The following is an 18,092-nucleotide window of genomic DNA, read 5'->3' on the forward strand; positions in this document are numbered from 1 at the left end:
GTGGGGAAAATGAATGACACTTTACAGAATGCTCACAACTCAGGCCTTTAGGCTTCTTTGGATGACCGCCGGTCACCATGGTGGGAAGCTCTGTGTGTCAGGTTCTGCTTTACTCCTTTATGTCTGCCCTCTAGAGTTAGGCTGCCCTCCCTCTGTAGTGAGAAGTGGACGATCATCTTGGGTCCTCAGAACCAAGGCTGCCGCTTTGCTTGTGACCCTGCATCTCATCCACATTGTTTGTTTCTAAGCTCCGGTAGCTCTTAGAGTCATTACCATCTGTTTTTCCTCTTAACTGACCTCCATCCATTCCAAACGTGCTGATTCCATTCTTAATCGGATCACAGGCCTCTCCACCACAGTCGTCATGTTCTGCATTTCTTCTGTACTATCTTTTTATTTTTTTAATACTTTATTTATTTACTACATAGAGACAGAGAGAAATCAAGAGGGGAGGGGAAAATAGAAAGGGCAAAAGACAGAGAGACACCTGTAGCACTGCTTCACTGCTCATGAAGTTCCCCTCTTACAGCTGGGGGATTAGGGGCTTAAACCTGGGTCCTTGTGCTTGATAATGGGTGCACTCAACCAGGTGCACCACCACCTGGCCCCTACTTTTGTACTTTCAAAAAACATATATTTGCTGGGGTTTTTTTATTTACAACAAAAAGGATTGATCATATAAAACAATTAGATCTTTTTAAAAAATTTTTTTATTATTTTTATTTTTGAGAGAGATGCAGACACACACACACACACACACAGAGAGAGAGAGAGAGAGAGAGAAACACCAGAGCACTGCTCAGCTCTGGTTTATGGTGGTGCGGGGGACTGAACCTGGGACTTTGGGGCCTCAGCATGAGAGTCTGGTTGCATAACCATTATGCTGTCTCCCCCGCCCAATTAGATCTTTTAGATATAAAAACATCCCATTAGAAGGACCAGGTTTCTTCCTTGTCATAAGTGTAACTAATCAAATAAGAATGTGAGTTAGGATTAGTTCCCTACGCAACTAAAGTGATGTGAAATCGTTGCCTGTTTGAGATACTGTAGAATGCCTTGGGCAAGGGGTACATTAAGAAGGTCAGCCTTAGGGAGTCAGGCAGTAGTGCAGCAGGTTAAGCGCAGGTGGTGCTAAGCGCAAGGGCCAGCATAAGGATTCTGGTTCAAGCCCCCGGCTCCCCACCTGCAGGGGAGTCGCTTCACAGGCGGTGAAGCAGGTCTGCAGGTGTCTGTTTTTCTCTCCCCCTCTGTCTTCTCCTCCTCTCTCCATTTCTCTCTGTGCTATCCAACAACAACAACAATAATAATTACAACAATAAAACAACAAGGGCAAAAAAAGGGAATAAATATATATATATATATATATATATATATATATATATATATATATATATTGAAAAAAAAGGTCAGCCTTTATTTGAAGGAATGGATAGTCCTTTTGGTCACAGAGCAAGTTAAAAAGGGTTTTGCTATTTATGCGAAAAGTTCTCTTGGTGTATATAAGACACAATAGGTGATAACAGCTGATTCGGAACAGTTACTGTCTAGTGTATAAATATGTAAACATGAGTAAGTATGTATTTAGACAATTTAAAAGTGTGTCTCATTTACCCAATTATAAACAGCTGTCTGAGAGCAATTACGATTTATCATGTAAATACTTATTTGCATAATTTAAAATATGAATATTATTTGCTTGATAAAGACTGGAAATAAAAGGCAGACAGAACTTTTTCATGTTTGAAGTTTCATGCTAAGTTTTTACCTTGATGAGGGAAAGCATTTTGTTTATTAATATTTAATTTTGTTTACTCTAACAGGTCTAGATAATAATTAGTTGATTAAGAAGAGGCCACAAGTTTTAAAGTAAAGGTGGCTGGCTGAGATGTGAGACTAAAGAGGTCACATTATTCTGCTACTTTTATTCCTGACAATTTACTGTGTAGGGGTGATGAATTGCCTTGCAACTGAGCATGATTTGTTTAATGGTAAATTCTTTCAGGGTATTTAGTTACAATTGTGTACTATAATTTGATATGCTTGTAATTTTTCAATAGTATATCATTATTTTTAAAAAGTGGATGATTACTAAATGATATGCTTACAAGCACGATAAAGAACATTTCTCCTTAAAATATAACTTCTACTTTCATGAGACCATGGAACAAAATGGGGACATTAATACTCCCACTTGGGCGTTGCCTGATAAATTTCCATAATTCACAAGCTTAGTGACTTGTCATTGAAAAATTATTCTCTCAGAGATGTAGAGGCTAGACTCTAAGATCAAGAGGTCAACAGGGCTGTGATTCCTCTAATGTCCTAGGGAAGAGTCTTTTCTTGCCTCTTTCTAGATTCCTGTGGCTGCTAGCAAACCTTTGGCTTACAGCTCTACCATTTCATTCTCGACCTCTGACCTCTGTGATCACACAGCCTTCTTCCTGTGTGTCTGTGTGTCCTCTGATTCTCTTGGAAGGACACCAGAAATTTAGGACCCTTCCTCCAGTTTCAGCTCAGCTGAAATAATTAGATCTGAAAAGATGCTATTTTCTCTTCCTGCCCTCTTTTTTCTTTTCCCTCTTTCTCCTGTTCTCCCTTCCTTTATCTCCCTCTCCCTCCCTCCCTCTCTACCTCTCTCTCTCTCTCTCTCTTGCCCTCTCTCTCTCTCCCTCCCTCTCGCTCTTGCTCTCTCTCTCTCTCTTCTTCTCTCTCTCTTGCTCTCTCTCTCTCTTCCCCCAGTCACTGAGGGCTCAGTGCTGGCACTACAAATCCACTGCTCCTGGCAGCCATTTTTTCCTCCCTCCAACCACCCCCCCCCCCATTTATTAGGTAGCACAGAGAGAAATTGCGAGGGAAGGGGAAAACAGGGAGAGAGACAGAAAGACACCTGTAGACCTGCTTCACTACTTGTAAAGTGTCCCCAGTGCAGGTGGGCAGCAGAGGCTCAAACCCGGATCCTTGCCTGGGTCCTTGCACTTAGTACTATGTGCACTTAATGGGGTGTACCACCACTGGGACCCCAAGATACAGTTTTCAAGGCTAGATTATATCTATTGGCTGTGACAATAGCAGTCCTTAAAGTGACATTTCTTTCATAAAGTGATTTTAAAGAGAGCATATCTTTTGGGTAGGGTGAGACATAATTTAATCCATTGTACTAAAAGAAAAATAATATCCAAAGTAATGTCTCTGAGGACTAAAAAATCCTGAAACAGTATCTGAATTATCCTCTCCCCCTAGATTAATTTGCTCTTTTGAAGTACAAATGACATATTATATTATTGGAAAAACTAATGGACCATATGTAACTTAAATCTTGTGATTTCATGTAGTATATTCAAGGTTTTCAGTTTTCATTCTATGAAAAATACTGTGAAGAGAACTCTTTTAACCCTCTTTTTTTAATATTTATTTTATTTATTTATTCCCTTTTGTTGCCCTTGTTGTTTCATTGTTGTAGTTATTATTGTTGTTGTTGTCGTTGTTGGATAGGACAGAGAGAAATGGAGAGGGAGGGGAAGACAGAGAGGAGGAGAGAAAGATAGACACCTGCAGACCTGCTTCACCGCCTGTGAAGCGACTCCTCTGCAGGTGGGGAGCCGGGGTTCCAACCGGGATCCTTATGCTGGTCCTTGTGCTTTGTGCCACCTGCGCTTAGCCCACTGTGCTACAGCCCGACTCCCTTAACCCTAACTCTTAAGAATGCCTCATTCTCCCATTACTTTTCACAAGCAAAATCTTATCAACTTTTTGATATTGCCATTATCATGACAATAACTCTGACAAGTCTTCCCCAGGTAGATTAAACCTCACACTGTTCATTTAATTGAGGGGTCTGTCATTGTCACCTATATGTAATTTTTTTCATGCATCTAGGAACAAAAAAAAAAGCATCGGAGCCCCTGGTCTCCCCCTGCAGGAGGGAAGCTTCACAAGTGGTGACGCAGGGCTGCAGGTGTCTCTTTGTCTCTTTCCCTCTCTATTTCCCCCTCACTTCTCATTTTCTTCCTGTCTCTATCCAATAATAATTAAATTAAATTAAATTTAAAAGGAAATAAAGGAAAAACATCAGTGTGCCAAGCAGTGTTAAACATTTTATCAGAGACCTTTCAGACCATAGACATCTAGGAATTCTGACATGACACCCCTATTTTACACACGTAGATACTGATATTTCGATGGGACCCAGAGTCAAACAGCCATTAAATGACAGAACCAGGATATAAGTCTAATGTTCTTGCCTGCACACCTTATGCCACTTACCTTGGAGGACATCACCAAGTCCCTGGCTGCGTGCTGTCATTCCCTTGGTTGTCTCACACCTCCAGACTGGCCCAAGAATGTTTTCTGTGATGCTTCAGCTCTACAGACCTTACCATACTGCTGGATCTCTACCAAGTGACTTCTGGTTCCTAGGCTGATGTGCTGTCCGAGTGGTTGGCTTAAGAACTTGGGAGTCAGGGATGAGTGGCGGTTCCTCAGCAGAATGTATGTGTCACCATGTGCAAGGATCTGCAAGGATCTGAGGGGGGAGAAGCTTCATGAACGGTGGAATAGTGCTGCAGCTGTCTCTCCTCTCTCTGTCTCTCACTCTCTATCATGAAAAAAATAAATAAACATACTTGAAAACCCATGTTGGGGGTGGGTAGAAATAGGTCATCTCTCTTTTTTTTTTAATTTATTTATTATAAAATGGAAACACTGACAAGACCATAGGCTAAGAGGGGTACAACTCCACACAATTCCTACCACCAGAGCTCCATATCCCATCCCCTCCCCTGAAAGATTACTTATTCTTTAACCCTCTGGGAGTATGGACCTAAGGTTATTGTGGGATGCAGAAGGTTGATGGTCTGGCTTCTGTAATTGCTTCCCCACTGAACATGGATGTTGACAGGTCGATCCATACTCCCAGCCTTTCTTTCTTCCTTAGTGAGGCAGGACTCTGAGGAAGCGGGGCTTCAGGACACATTGGTGGGGGTCGTCTGTCCAGGGTAATCTGGTTGGCATCATGCTAGCTTCTGGAACCTGTTGGCTGAACTTCCCAGTTTTGAAGCAGCCTCCTTGGAGAGCTCAGGCCATGCGTTGTCTACAAGTTGCCATCGTGGCTCTACCCTCAGGTCATCTCTTAAGAGAATCTTATATAGGGGTCCTCTGAGACAGTCCAAAGCAAGAGAAATCAGGGTTTCAGATGGAAACAAACAAACAAACAACCGCTACAAAAAACAAGCCCTAGCACACAGGCAACAGGAGTTGATTATAGATTTTTGAAAACAAGGCCCAAATTTTGAATGAAACAATTAGAACTGAGATGATGAATTGATAAAGCAGGGGTCTGTCACACAGTTCTGGGTATCCAGTGATACGCATCAATTTGTAAAGGAATACTGAGAATCTCCTGCTTGACTCTGCATCTATCATAACCCAAAACACTGTATCCTTGCTATTCTGGGGAAGGTTTGTTTCCTTACCTTTATAAGGTCGCTTCTCGACTTCTCCCTGGACTCCCCAAACTGGTGGGATAGTGGCCATCCGCTCTCTAGTCCTTGGCATTCAGATAGGATCACATCCAATAAAGATAAACAAACAGGAGATCTAGTCATGGAGAAACTGGATGAGTTTAAATTTTTCCAAATTGAAATTTCACTTCTCAAAGAAGTCATTCCACTGTCCCAGGTTCAATCCATTGCGCTACCATAAACCAGAGCTGAGTAGTGCTCTGGTAAAATAGATAAATAAATAAAGTAAGTCAGCCATGTTTTGCTTACAAACAATATGCTATCTTCAACAAAAAATCCCAAATTATACCACAGAATACAGTATGAAAATGCAGGGCTAATTACAATGTTAGAAGAAAAAGACAAAAATTACTATTTGGTGCAATTTATTTGAGATTCTTGCCCCCTCCCCACTTTTTTCCTAGAAAGAAAAAGTGAGTTCTAGCTACTAAAAATCAAGTTGGCTGTCAGACTTCTATTATTCCAACACATGCATACATTCCAAACCTAGGTTGAAAACCAATTCACTTCAACTCTGTTTTCTAATAGTACTTGTCCTCTCAAATCAGAAAAAAAAGAAAGAAAAGATGAATTAGCATTTTATGATGCCTAGCTAGGTCATAATAGTGAGGCAGACAGATAAATTTCTACACTGACATAAGCAATGAACTTCTCTGGGAGTAGTCCTAAAATACTCCCAGGTTAAATAAGAATCAAGAAATCAGAGAGAGAGAGAGAGACCAGGTCATCATTCTGGTATATGCTCAGGATCAGTCTTGTGCCTGAAAGTCCAGCACTCCGTCTCAGACCCCCAAGCTCAGTATAGTTTGAAGGTTTTAGCCTTGATCAGAACACCAGCTAGGGTAGGTTCACTTGTCAGCCCTGGAGTTACAGAAAGGACCATCTTCTAGAAACTTACCTCCTATGTTACCATCAATCAGTTCTCTGCTTCCTGTACCAATTACCCTATTATTTTTCAATTACTCATTTCCTTTCTAGTCCTCCTGGCAACCCTATGAAAGAGATTCATTTTGCTCTCTCATCTATATATTCGCTTCAGGGCAGGATTGTAAATCAGTTTTGATTGCTAAGTCTGGCATCCCAATTTTAGGAGATTTCCCCATGGAGAGTTGTTAATTTATTATTACTAGTTGATTCATCTATTCAGTCAATCAACAAGCATTTATGGAATGCTTACCATGTGACAATTGCTGTTAAGTTCTCAAAAATGAATTTGCATGTTTTACAATTCTCAGAGTGTGAGGCTATAATTTCCTTTTTTTCCCCCAATTATCTCTACTTTATAGAAATAAAAATTGAAGCTCATAGCCCAGGGTCTTTGTGGGGGGTCAGAGCTGCCACCCAAGCTTAAACTATGGAGAGAACAAAGACACTTATCTTCGTGTGGTGCTGTGCTAGAAATTTAATAATTAAGAATGACTAGGAGTCAGATGGTAGCGACGCATGTTAAGCACAGGTGGTGCAAAGCGCAAGGGCCCAGCTTAAGGATCCCGGTTCGAGCCCCCGGCTCCCCACCTGCAGAGGAGTCATTTCACAAGTGGTGAAGCAGGTTTTCAGTGTCTATCTTTTTCTCCCCCTCTGTGTCTTCCTCTCCTCTCTCTCCTATCCAAAAATGACAACATCAACAACAGCAATAATAACTACAACAATAAAATAACAAGGGCAACAAAAGGGAATAAATAAAAAAATATTTTTTAAAAAGAATGATTTTGGTCCCGTCTTGAAGGGATAAATGTTAAATACTTTTCAGTGCACCTGGCATTAGAATTTGCATATGATGTATTGTCCAATCAGAATATTTCAGGGAGTCATTCCACTCCAAGATGTTTCCTCTGTAGGACACTGCTGTCATAAGTCATCTGCCCTTGCACACTGTCCATAGGCTTTCAAATGCACAGAGTCAGAAAGCAGGCTTTAAAAATATTCCAGCAGTCCTTTGCAGGTGTGGACATGACTAATTCACGTGGAACACGAACAGTCTAATGGAACAGTTACACCATGGACTATGAGCCCAGTTTGTAATTTTAGTTGAAAACTAGTATTTGGCAATGTCAATTTTGTTGTTGTTGCTAAATATTTTGTGGTAGCCTAACACATGTGCCATTCCAGGATTTTTAATAGTATTTATTTATTTATTTATTATTGGATAGAGACAGAAAGAAATTGAGAGGAGAGGGGAGACAGAGAGGGAAAGAGACAGAGAGACACCTGCAGCCCCACTTCACCACTTGTTAAGCTTTCCTCCTGCAGGTGGGGACCAGGGGCTTGAACCCAGATCCTTGTGTGTCATAATGTGTACCGTAACCAGGTGCACCATCACCTGGCCTCACCATTCCCTGATTTTTGAACTGACTTTTTCATTTTTTCGCAATGGGGAGGAGGAAGGAAGCCGCAGCACTATTCCACTGTCTATGGTGCTGGGTAAACTGAACTCCTTACACACAGGAGGTGTGAATTATAACAGGCAAGCTACCTCCTAACCCTCAAGGAAATACATTTTTAGACTATGGGTTTGTCAAGACTGAATTGATAATAAAAATGAGATATTGGTTTTAAAGAGATACCTTTTAAAAATAGACAGTGAAGCTTTTGTGTCTGTTGGCATTAGCGACAGGGAATCAATTGGATAAAATGTATCAAGAGCTTTTAAAATGCAGTCGCTTTTGACCCATTCATTCTCTTCTAGAAATTTTTTTCCCAAGGAAAGGTCAGAAATATATAGAACTATATATGTGCAAGTGTTATTGTGACACTGCCTTCAAATATAGAAAGATGGAAATAAGTCTGGATGCCCAGGTTGGGGGAGGGTATCATTAAGATCACTTTGTTGACATGTGGTGGTTATATTCAGCTGCCTGTATAATCTGTAAAATATATATATATATATATATATTTGTACTAACACAAGTAAATGTTTATGATAGCATGTTCAACAAGTAAAGAAAACACCCTAGAATGTGCAACTATAATATCATGATTTAATAATGAAAAAGTATATGAAAAAAAGAAAATACACCAAAATGTTAACAATAACTGTCTGATGAAAACTGTACTCGCTTTCTTTATAGATCCCTTTGCTTTCCTCCCAAGAATTTGTCAAGTTTTTTTCTCTTTCTAACAGGCAGACAGGCAGAGAGAGAGAGAGAGAGAGAGAGAGAGAGAGAGAGAGACCACAGCCCTGAAGCTTCTTTCAGTGCAGTGGGAGCTGGACAGAGCAGCAAACTATCCAAGTGAGCTATTTTGCTGACTCCCTTCTGAGATTTTATACACTGATCATGTATTGCTTTAGTATTAAGTGGAAACTGGTTTTTAAAATGCTGTATGAGACCTAATATACTATTATTATAAGTGGCTAAAGTTGAGGCATAATTTGTATTTTCTTAATTAAATGAAAATGCATGACTATCTCTAAACCTAAAATGAACCTGGTTGGATAACATAGAAAAAAATAATTAGGGGAGTCGGGCAGTAGCACAGCAGTTTAAACGCACATGGTGCAAAGTGCAAGGACCGATTAGGATCCCGGTTCGAGCCCCCAGCTCCCCACCTGCAGGCGAGTCACTTCACAGGTGGTGAAGCAGGTCTGCAGGCGTCTGTCTCTCTTCCTCTCTGTCTCTCCTTTCTCTCTCAATTTCTCTCAGTCCAATAACAAATTTAAAAAATTTAAAAAAAAGAAAGAAAAAATAATTCGATGTAAAATCTGAATAGTTTCACTGGCAAGGAGGAACGCTTTGGTTATCCAAAGATCTAATTAATAGTTTTGTTTCAGTAACTGTTTAATTCAGGAGATGCATCTCGTCTCTTCTATTTCAGTCTCTATACTTAGGCATTGGTTGAATAATACAGTCTTCAGGTATCTTTCTTGCACACACACGTCTCTGTGGCCTTTTTCCATTGATACATCCATTAATTCAGTCACAAAAATTCACAATTATGGGTGACGTGAGTGGTCTACATGAGGTGCCGAGTGCGAGTCCCTGGAATCTGCCCCATGTCAGCAGAAAGTTCATGACTAATTATACTTGAGGTCAGAGTCAGTGCAGCTGTGAGAATCAGGGAGTATAAAGGAGGGAAATAAGATAGAGAATGAATGGTGGGGATGGCAAGGAGGTGATAGAGGAGGCCAGATGGATTGGGGGGAAAGCGTCCTGTTTTGACAGAATCTACTCTAGCTGTCTGGTAGGCAGTTGGTGGTCGGGCTGATTGATCAATGCTTGAGGAGCTGCCTGAGAACAGGGGCTAGAGACGGAGATGACCTTTCACCCCCAGGCTCCCAGCACAGATTCTCTGGAGACCCAGTGTCCTGTGGAATTAGAAGTCAATGAAAACAAAGTCCCACTGACATGACCATAGGGTAGAGGTTTTTTTTGTTGTTTGTTTTGTTTTGTTTGTTTTTTGTTTTTTTACTCTTGGTTAAAAACAAGTAAAAGAAACATTGTTGTTGGTCCCCCCCCCCAAAGAAAAAAGCCAGAAAGCATTTAGCTTAAAATATAAAGGAAAGCTAAAGAGAAAGGGGGTACTGCGGACAGAATTCCAAAAAGTCCTGTGTCCTAATCCTGGCTTTGCTGTGGTCTTGCTGGGTGGTCAGGAAACCATTCTCCCTTGCTCTTTTTGCTTCACTTTCAATAAAATGAACAGTTCACATTCTCAGCATCAGGGAAAATTTTAGGAGAATCACAGATGATGCAAGTTACAGTATTTGTAATTCCTGGGCATCCAAAGTCCCCATTTCCTCTCTCTTTTTCAAAAATACGTATCTATTTATTTTATCTTTATTTGATAGGACAGAGAAATTGCAAGGGGAAGAGGAGATAAAGAGGGAGAGAAACACCTGCCTCACTGCTTTACCATTCTTGATGTTTTCCCCTGTAGGTAGTGGCTGGGGGCTTGTGCACTGGGGGCTTGTGCTAGTCCTTGTGCACTGTAATGTGTATGCTCAACCAAGTGTGTCACCACCCAGCACCTATTGTCCTGTCTCTTTAGACCAGGTGAGTCTGGTAAGGGGCAGAAGGGAAGAGACAGAGTTGGAGACAAAGATACACCAAAAAATCTGATATCTCTCAGCCCAGGGACCATTTATCTGACTCCCATAAACCATTGTTAAATGTGGAAACATACAACCTAGGTCAAACCCTATCCTATCTACCTTCATCTGAGTCACTGAGCACTGCAATTGGAGGAGCAGCACTGAATACTTGGAAATCCCGCATTTCCCCAGTCTTCTTGTATGGGAGGTAAAGACCAGATAAGAGCACTGGAGTGCACTAGCATTTGTTGTGCGAGGGACTGAATCCAGGATCTCTTTCCTCCTCGACGGTATTCTGATCTGCAATTGCCATTAGATACCCTTGCACCTTGTTATTGAATTTTAATGATGACTTTTCCTTTGTTGTCTTAGACCATTTTCTTCTTCTTTTTTTTTTTAGATATTTATTTATTTTCCCTTTTGTTGCCATTGTTGTTATTTATTGTTGTAGTTATTACTGTTGTTATTGATATTGTTGTTGTTGGATAGGACAGAGAGAAATGGAGAGAGGAGGGGAAGACAGAGAGGGGGAGAGAAAGACAGACACCTGCAGACCTGCTTCACCGCCTGTGAAGTGACTCCCCTACAGGCGGGGAGCTGGGGCTCGAACTGGGATCCTTAAGCTGGTCCTTATGCTTTGCGCCACCTGTGCTTAACCTACTGTGCTACCGCCCAACTCTCTGTTGCAACTTATTATTTTCCCCTTTGCAATGCCTTTTGGTTTAGTTCTCTTTTTTAAAAGGATTTTTTTGGTTTCTTTTTAAAATTTATTTTTATTTATTTATTTATCGGATAGAGACGGAGAGAAACTGAGAGGGGAGGTGGGACATAAGAGAGACGCCTGCAGCCCTGCTTCACCACTCCTGAAGCTTTCCCCCTGCAGGGGGACCAGGGGCTTGAACCTGGGTCCTCGTGCACTATGATATGTGTGCTTAACCAGATGTGCCACCATCGAGTTCTTTAAATACTAATGCAGTACAGTAGTATTTGATTAACACGTCCTAAGGGTAGAGTCTATATCTTCTGCCTTTGCATTTTTACAAAGTCAAAATAAATACTGAAGTATCACTCACTACAGTACACAGTCTACCCCAGCCCACTACTATCAACCACAGCATTTGCAGTTAGCTATGTCCCTTAACGCACAGCAACTCTTACTTGTTATAAGGCACTGTCCAGGTTAAGGTGTTGGGGTATTGTCTGGGGGATAACTGTGGCATCTCTATGGATCTAATATGCAAGTCTCTGTGCCATGCACGTCCCATGAAGGATGAAGGTTTGAAGACCTCTGTCAATCACCCAGCAGAGGAGATGAGTACCGAAGTATTTCTGATTTTAAGGAGCCCTTTTTAATCCAATCAATTACTCAGTGCCTTACTTCCTCTGAGCCAGGCATGGATTAATTCTTTAAGAGCGCAGTTTCCATTAAAGAAACTGATTGCAAACTTCCCTTCTAATTGTGGATGCTCACCTGCTCAAAATAAACAGTTCCAGAAAGAGAATCTCATTTTGCTTCAGTCATTTGACTAAGAATGAAGTTGCAACACAAATTTCAGTTAAAAGGCAATACCCGGGATTAGGGCGGTAGCTCAGCGGGTTAAGCACATGTGGCACAAAGCGCAAGGACCAGTTAGGATCTCGGTTCAAGCCCCTGGCGCCCCACCTGCATGGGAATCACTTCACAGGTGGTGAAGCAGGTCTGCAGGCGTCTCTCTGTCTCTCTTCCTCTCTATCTCCCCTTTATCTCTCACTTTCTCTCTGTATCTATACAATAACAAGAAAAAATAAATTAGAAAGAAGATACTAAAATAAATAAATAATAACAATTTTTTAAAAAAGGCAACACCCATCCACACTCAGAGTAAGTAGTAAGATGAGTGTAGCAACTGCCAAGTGGCCTTGATCTCATCAGCCACACTGCAAGGATCTCAAATGTTCTTTTCTTACTATGACAGAGAGAGAGAGAGAGAGAAACAAAGAGATAGATAGATAGATAGATAGATAAAGACAGAGAGAGAGAGAGAGAGACAGAGAAAGCACTCGCATACTCGCATAAGAGAGAAACAGAGATAGATAGATAGATAGATAGATAGATAGATAGATAGATAGGCACATGGAGGGAGAGAGGAAGGGAGTTCCCAGTAAGGGAGTTGTGGGAATGGAATGGAGAGTATAAGGAGCCATTAATTGAGTTGATTACTCAAGTAACAGCTGGGGCTGGGCAGTAGCACACCCAGCTGAACACACATATTACCAAAGAAAAGGATTCAGGTTCAAACCCCCTACCGGCTCTCCACCTGCAAGGAGATGCTTCATGAGTAGTGAAGCAGGTCTGCAGCTATCTATTTTTCTCTCTTCCAGTGACTCTCTATCTTATGAACTAAAATATAAAAAAGCAACAGCTGGGAGTCAGGTGGTAGTGCAGCGGGTTTAGCGCAGGTGGTGCAAAGCACAAGGACCAGCTTAAGGGTCCTGGTTCGAGCCCCTGGCTCCCCACCTGCAGGGGAGTCGCTTCACAAGCAGTGAAGCAGGTCTGCAGATGTCTATCTTTCTCTCCCCCTCTCTGTCTTCCCCTCCCCTCTCCATTTCTCTCTGTCCTATCCAACAACAACAATATCAATAACAACAGTAGTAACTACAACAATAAAACAAGGGCAACAAAAGGGAATAAATATTTTTTTTAAAAAGCAACAGCTATATAAAAATAACCATCCTGGGGAGCCAGATGGTGGCATACCTGGTAAAGTGCACACATTACAGTGCACAAAGACCCAGGTTCAAGCCCCTGGTCCCCACCTGCATGGGGAAAGCTTCACGAGTGGTGAAGCAGGACTGTAGGTGTCTATCTGTCTCTCTCTCTGTCTGCCTCCTCCTCCCCTCTCAATTTCTCTCTCTATATATCCAATAATAAATAATTTAAAAAATAAAAAATAACCATCCTATCCAAGGACATCTATGTGCTCAATGCAATACATATCAAAGTGCCAAAAAAAAAAAATCTCTTAAGGGAATAGAACACGTTATAGACATTTTCCTAGCACTACAAAGATCCATAATTACAAAGGGGATCCCAAGGAAAGAAAAAAGGAAGTATAAGAATGCAGTACTGGTATTGCCACTTTATTCGCTTTACTTATAAGCAGGCATCATGCTTGCTGACTTCAAACTAGAGAGCGATCACGGCCAAACTGAGTGACACTGAAACAAAAGACACACCCATCTATGGGACAGAACTGGGAGTGCAGGAATGAGCCCTCACATACATGAACAGATAATTTATCACAAAGGAGCCTCGAGCACAAAATGGAGCAAATCTTTTCAATAAACAGCTTTGGGTAGCTACATGTAGAAGATTAAAACTGGGAGCCGGGTGGTGGTGCACCTGGTTGAGCATACATGTTACAGTGCACAAGGACCCAGGTTCGAGCCCCTAGCTCCCCATCTGCAAGGGGGATGCTTCACAAGTGGTGTAGCAGGTCTGCAGGTCTCTCTCTCTCTCTCTCTCTCTGTATCTCTTCCTCCTCTCTCAATTTTTTCTCTGTCCTATCCAAAAAATTGAAAAAAAGGCGACAGGAGCAGTGGATTTGTGTCGGCACCCAGCCCCAGTGATAACCCTGGAGGCAAAGAAAAGTTTAGCAGTGGAAATCGGGTACCAGGTTAAGAAATCAGAAGCATCAAGGGAGATGAAAATGGTGTGACCAATAGGTGCAAGAGGACTGTAGCTGAGTTCCAGGACCCGCCCTCAGAAGCTGTGAGCCAGTATGTCTGGAGTGTGCCCAGAACTTTGCATTGTCACCTGCACCCACCATGGCCTTTAAAGCATTTTGTGAGAAACCCTGCTCCAGAGATTCTAAGGTTCCAGAAAACAAATACACCAAGTGCTACTCTCTTCCTTCCCGAATGACCAGAGCATTCTCTGGGCCCTTTCAACTTCTATGGAGACTCTTCCTGTCCATTTAAAACCAATTCCACTGAACTGAAATACTGACTGGGGGCACAGAGGCAGAAGAAAAAAACATGTGACTGGGCTAGGGAGAAGGAGGAGGAGGTAGCAGGGACTCATAAGGAAGGAAGGAAGGAAGGAAGGAAGGAAGGAAGGAAGGAAGGAAGGAAGGAAGGGAGGGAGGGAGGGAGGGAGGGAGAAAGGGAGGGAGGGAGGACAATATCTGTAAGAATGCTGTGAAGTTTAAAAATCAATATAAATACTCTTCTGTCTTGATCTGACCCTGCCAGGCATGACATATCAGAGTAAGACCTTCTAAATAAGAGTCATTGGCAGAGGATTTGCAGTGAAAGTAATTGCAGCATCTGACAGGTGCACATTCCTGCCCTGATCATTCGCTTAGCTAAGAGAAAATGCTGCTAGTCCACTAGGGTCAAGAAGAGCAGTTTATAATCAGGTTTCTTCCCGAAACGTTTGGCCAGAAGTTGACATGCCTGGAAAGCAAAAGGAAGGTCCTATGTTGCCCCCTAGAGCCCATAGCCTGGAAGTGTCCGTGGTGGTAGAAATTTAAATGAATCTGGCTCTTTGGAGAATCTCTCTGTCCAGGTTTAATTACAGCACTTAAAAACCACCAGCTCCAGGCTGAAGAATTCCAATCACTCCTTTTTTCAAAGAGCATGAGTATATGTTTGACTCAAGCCTCAATAATGACAGAATGGTTTCATGACAGAAAAAAACATTGGATGTTTCTAAAACTGCTATTAAATGTATAAAAGAGAGACTATATAAGTCTCTCTCTCTCTCTCTCTCTCTCTCCCCTCTCCCTCTCTCCCTCTCTCCCTCCGTGTGTGTGTGTGTGTATGTGTGTGTGTGTGTGTGTGTGTGTGTGTGTGTGTGTCAGGGTGACAGGGGAGTTCCTGTCACTAACTTGATAGATGATCTTAAGAAAATCATTTGACCCCCTGGGCCAGTTCCTTTTATGTAACATGAAAGGATTTTATCTAACATGACATTAGAAAGCTTCTAAGCCCTAACATCAATGTTTTTGTAATAATCTTGATTCTTTTTCAGCCCAGCCGTCCCTCCAAAACAAGCAAACTGTTGATAGCCTGCATTTTTTTTTTTTTTTTTTAATATATAACCTTCAAGGAAGCCGCATCTTTGCTGCCCTCTAGAGTTCTGTCTGAAATCTGCATGGACTTAGTATAAAATCCTCCAAAATGAAAGCCTGCCTTGCTTGAGACTGAGAGCCTCACACAGGTACATTCACTTCTGAAAACTATCATCTTTCCACTCCTTCCTCACACATTTCCTGATGCAGTTCAGTTCAACTCATCCATTTATTTCAGAATTGCATCCCCAATTCTTCCTGCCTATGGCTTCTTGCTGTTGGAAGTCAAGTCCACATCATTCATTTAGAAGATGGGACTGCTTCCTCCCCCAAAGGGTTCCTACTCAATAAATGTGCCTCTTTTAAGTTGTACAGTAACACAGGAATCCATTATAATTTCTGAATCTAATATTTAAAAAAAAAGTCCCAGGGACCAGGAGGTGGCACACTTGGTTGAGTGTACCTGTTATAATGCGCAAGGACCCAGGTTCAAGCCCCCAGTCCCCACCTGCAGAGGGAAAGCTTTGCGGGTGGGTGAAGCAGTATTGCAGATGTCTCTCTGTCTCTCTTCCTCTCTATGTCTTCTCTTCTCTCTCGACTTCTGGCTGTCTCTATCCAAAAAATAAATAAACATAATAAAAATTAAAAAAAAAAAGCCCGGATGTTTTTCTTGCATCATTTCTAAGAAATGTATGCACAAAAACTCCCATGGCATTGATACCAGGAGAACTCTGCTGTAGAGCTGTCCGAGAAACATGGATGACTGAGTGGACACCAGCTTAGGTGGCAGAGGGTCGACGCTTTTATTTTTAATTCTTTTTTTATATATTTCTTTATTTTCCCTTTTGTTGCCCTTGTTTTTTTTTTTTTTTGATGTTGTAGTTATTATTTTTGTTGTTATTGATATTGTTGTTGGATAGGACAGAGAGAAAATGAGAGGAGGGGAAGACAGAGAGGGAGAGAAAGATAGACACCTGCAGACCTGCTTTACCACCTGTGAAGCGACTCCCCTGCAGGTGGGGAGCCAGAGCTCTAACCGGGATCCTTCAGCTAGTTCTTGCTCTTTGCGCCACTTCCGCTTGACCCGCTGCGCAACTGCCCCAACTCCCGGATCTACGCTTTTGGGTCTGATATTGGAGTCACAACTCTGTTCTGAATTAGCACAGAACTGTAGCAGCTCTTTAATCCGATCTGTCTGGTCTGCTGGCTGGTGGACTGTACACAAAGCACAGCTCAGAGACAAGGAAGAGCAGTGTCTTTCGTTAACTGCGTCTTTCCAGATATTGGTCTAATCTTTGTTCAAGACAAGAGCACTCATGTTCAGCTGGGGGTTTGGCCCTAGTGGGACTCCTGCTTGGGGGGAGTTACAAATCCTCATATCACTGCAGTGATGTATTTTCATTGCTACCAGGGATGTCATTGGAGTTCAGTGCCTGTGGGCAGATTCACCACTCCACTCCCTGCAGCTGTTTCTCCTTTCCTTATTTCCCCTCCTACTTTCTTGTTTTATTTTTATTAGTGATTTAATATTTATTTTCAAAATTATAAGATGAGAGGGGTATGATTCCATAAGCCCTCCTTTCTTACTTTTTTTTTAAATCTCTTTTATTTATTTACTAGTGGGTAGAGACAGAGAGAAATTGAGAGGGGAGGGGAGCTAGAGATAGGGAAACAGACAGAGAGACACTTGCAGCAGCCCTGCTTCACCATCTATGAAGCTTTCTTCCTGCAGGTGGGGACCAGGGACAGGGGACCAAACACAGCTCTAGTGCACTGTAATGTGTGTGTTTGACCAGGTGAACCACTGCCTGAAACCATCTACTTTCTTATATTTGGGAGAACAGAGAGAAATTGAGAGGGGAGGAACTAGAAAGGAAGAGATAAATAGAGACACCTGTAGTGCGGCTTGTGAAGCTTCCTACAGGTGGAAACCAGAGGCTCGAACCCAGGTCCCTGCACATGGTAATAGGTATGCCACCAACCAGTGTCACGTTTTTGTTTTTTTTAATGTGACAGAAGATGCTGATACTGACCTATTAGAACCTCAAATGCTCCATGAGACCAGCCCTAGGATACCTGAAGGTTACCTGATGGCCCTCTGAAGATAACCACTTCAGAGGGGAGCAAGATCATTGCTTACTTGACAAAAGGCTTCACACAAAGTCCAGTCCACTCCAGGGCCCAGGTCCTTGAAGACTGCAGTCAGGCACAGTGGGAATCACACAAAGCCTCTTTAGTGCTACTGGTCCAAGAATGAATCAAGGGCCAGAAATATATTTGCAGAGCTGCAAATGTTCATAGTCATAAAAAAGTCTTTCTGGGGTTCATCATAAGTGAATCTCTGATAGGGCTATCCGTAACTTACCTATACGGCAGCTACATAGACAACCCAGTAACATAGCTTATTTTTCTGTTATTAGTATGATTTAAAAATGTTTTTATCTATTTTTTTTTTGCCTCCAAGGTTACCACTGGGGCTCAGTGCCAGCACAT

Source organism: Erinaceus europaeus, chromosome 16 (assembly GCF_950295315.1).
Source record: "Erinaceus europaeus chromosome 16, mEriEur2.1, whole genome shotgun sequence".
Lineage (NCBI taxonomy): Eukaryota > Metazoa > Chordata > Mammalia > Eulipotyphla > Erinaceidae > Erinaceus > Erinaceus europaeus.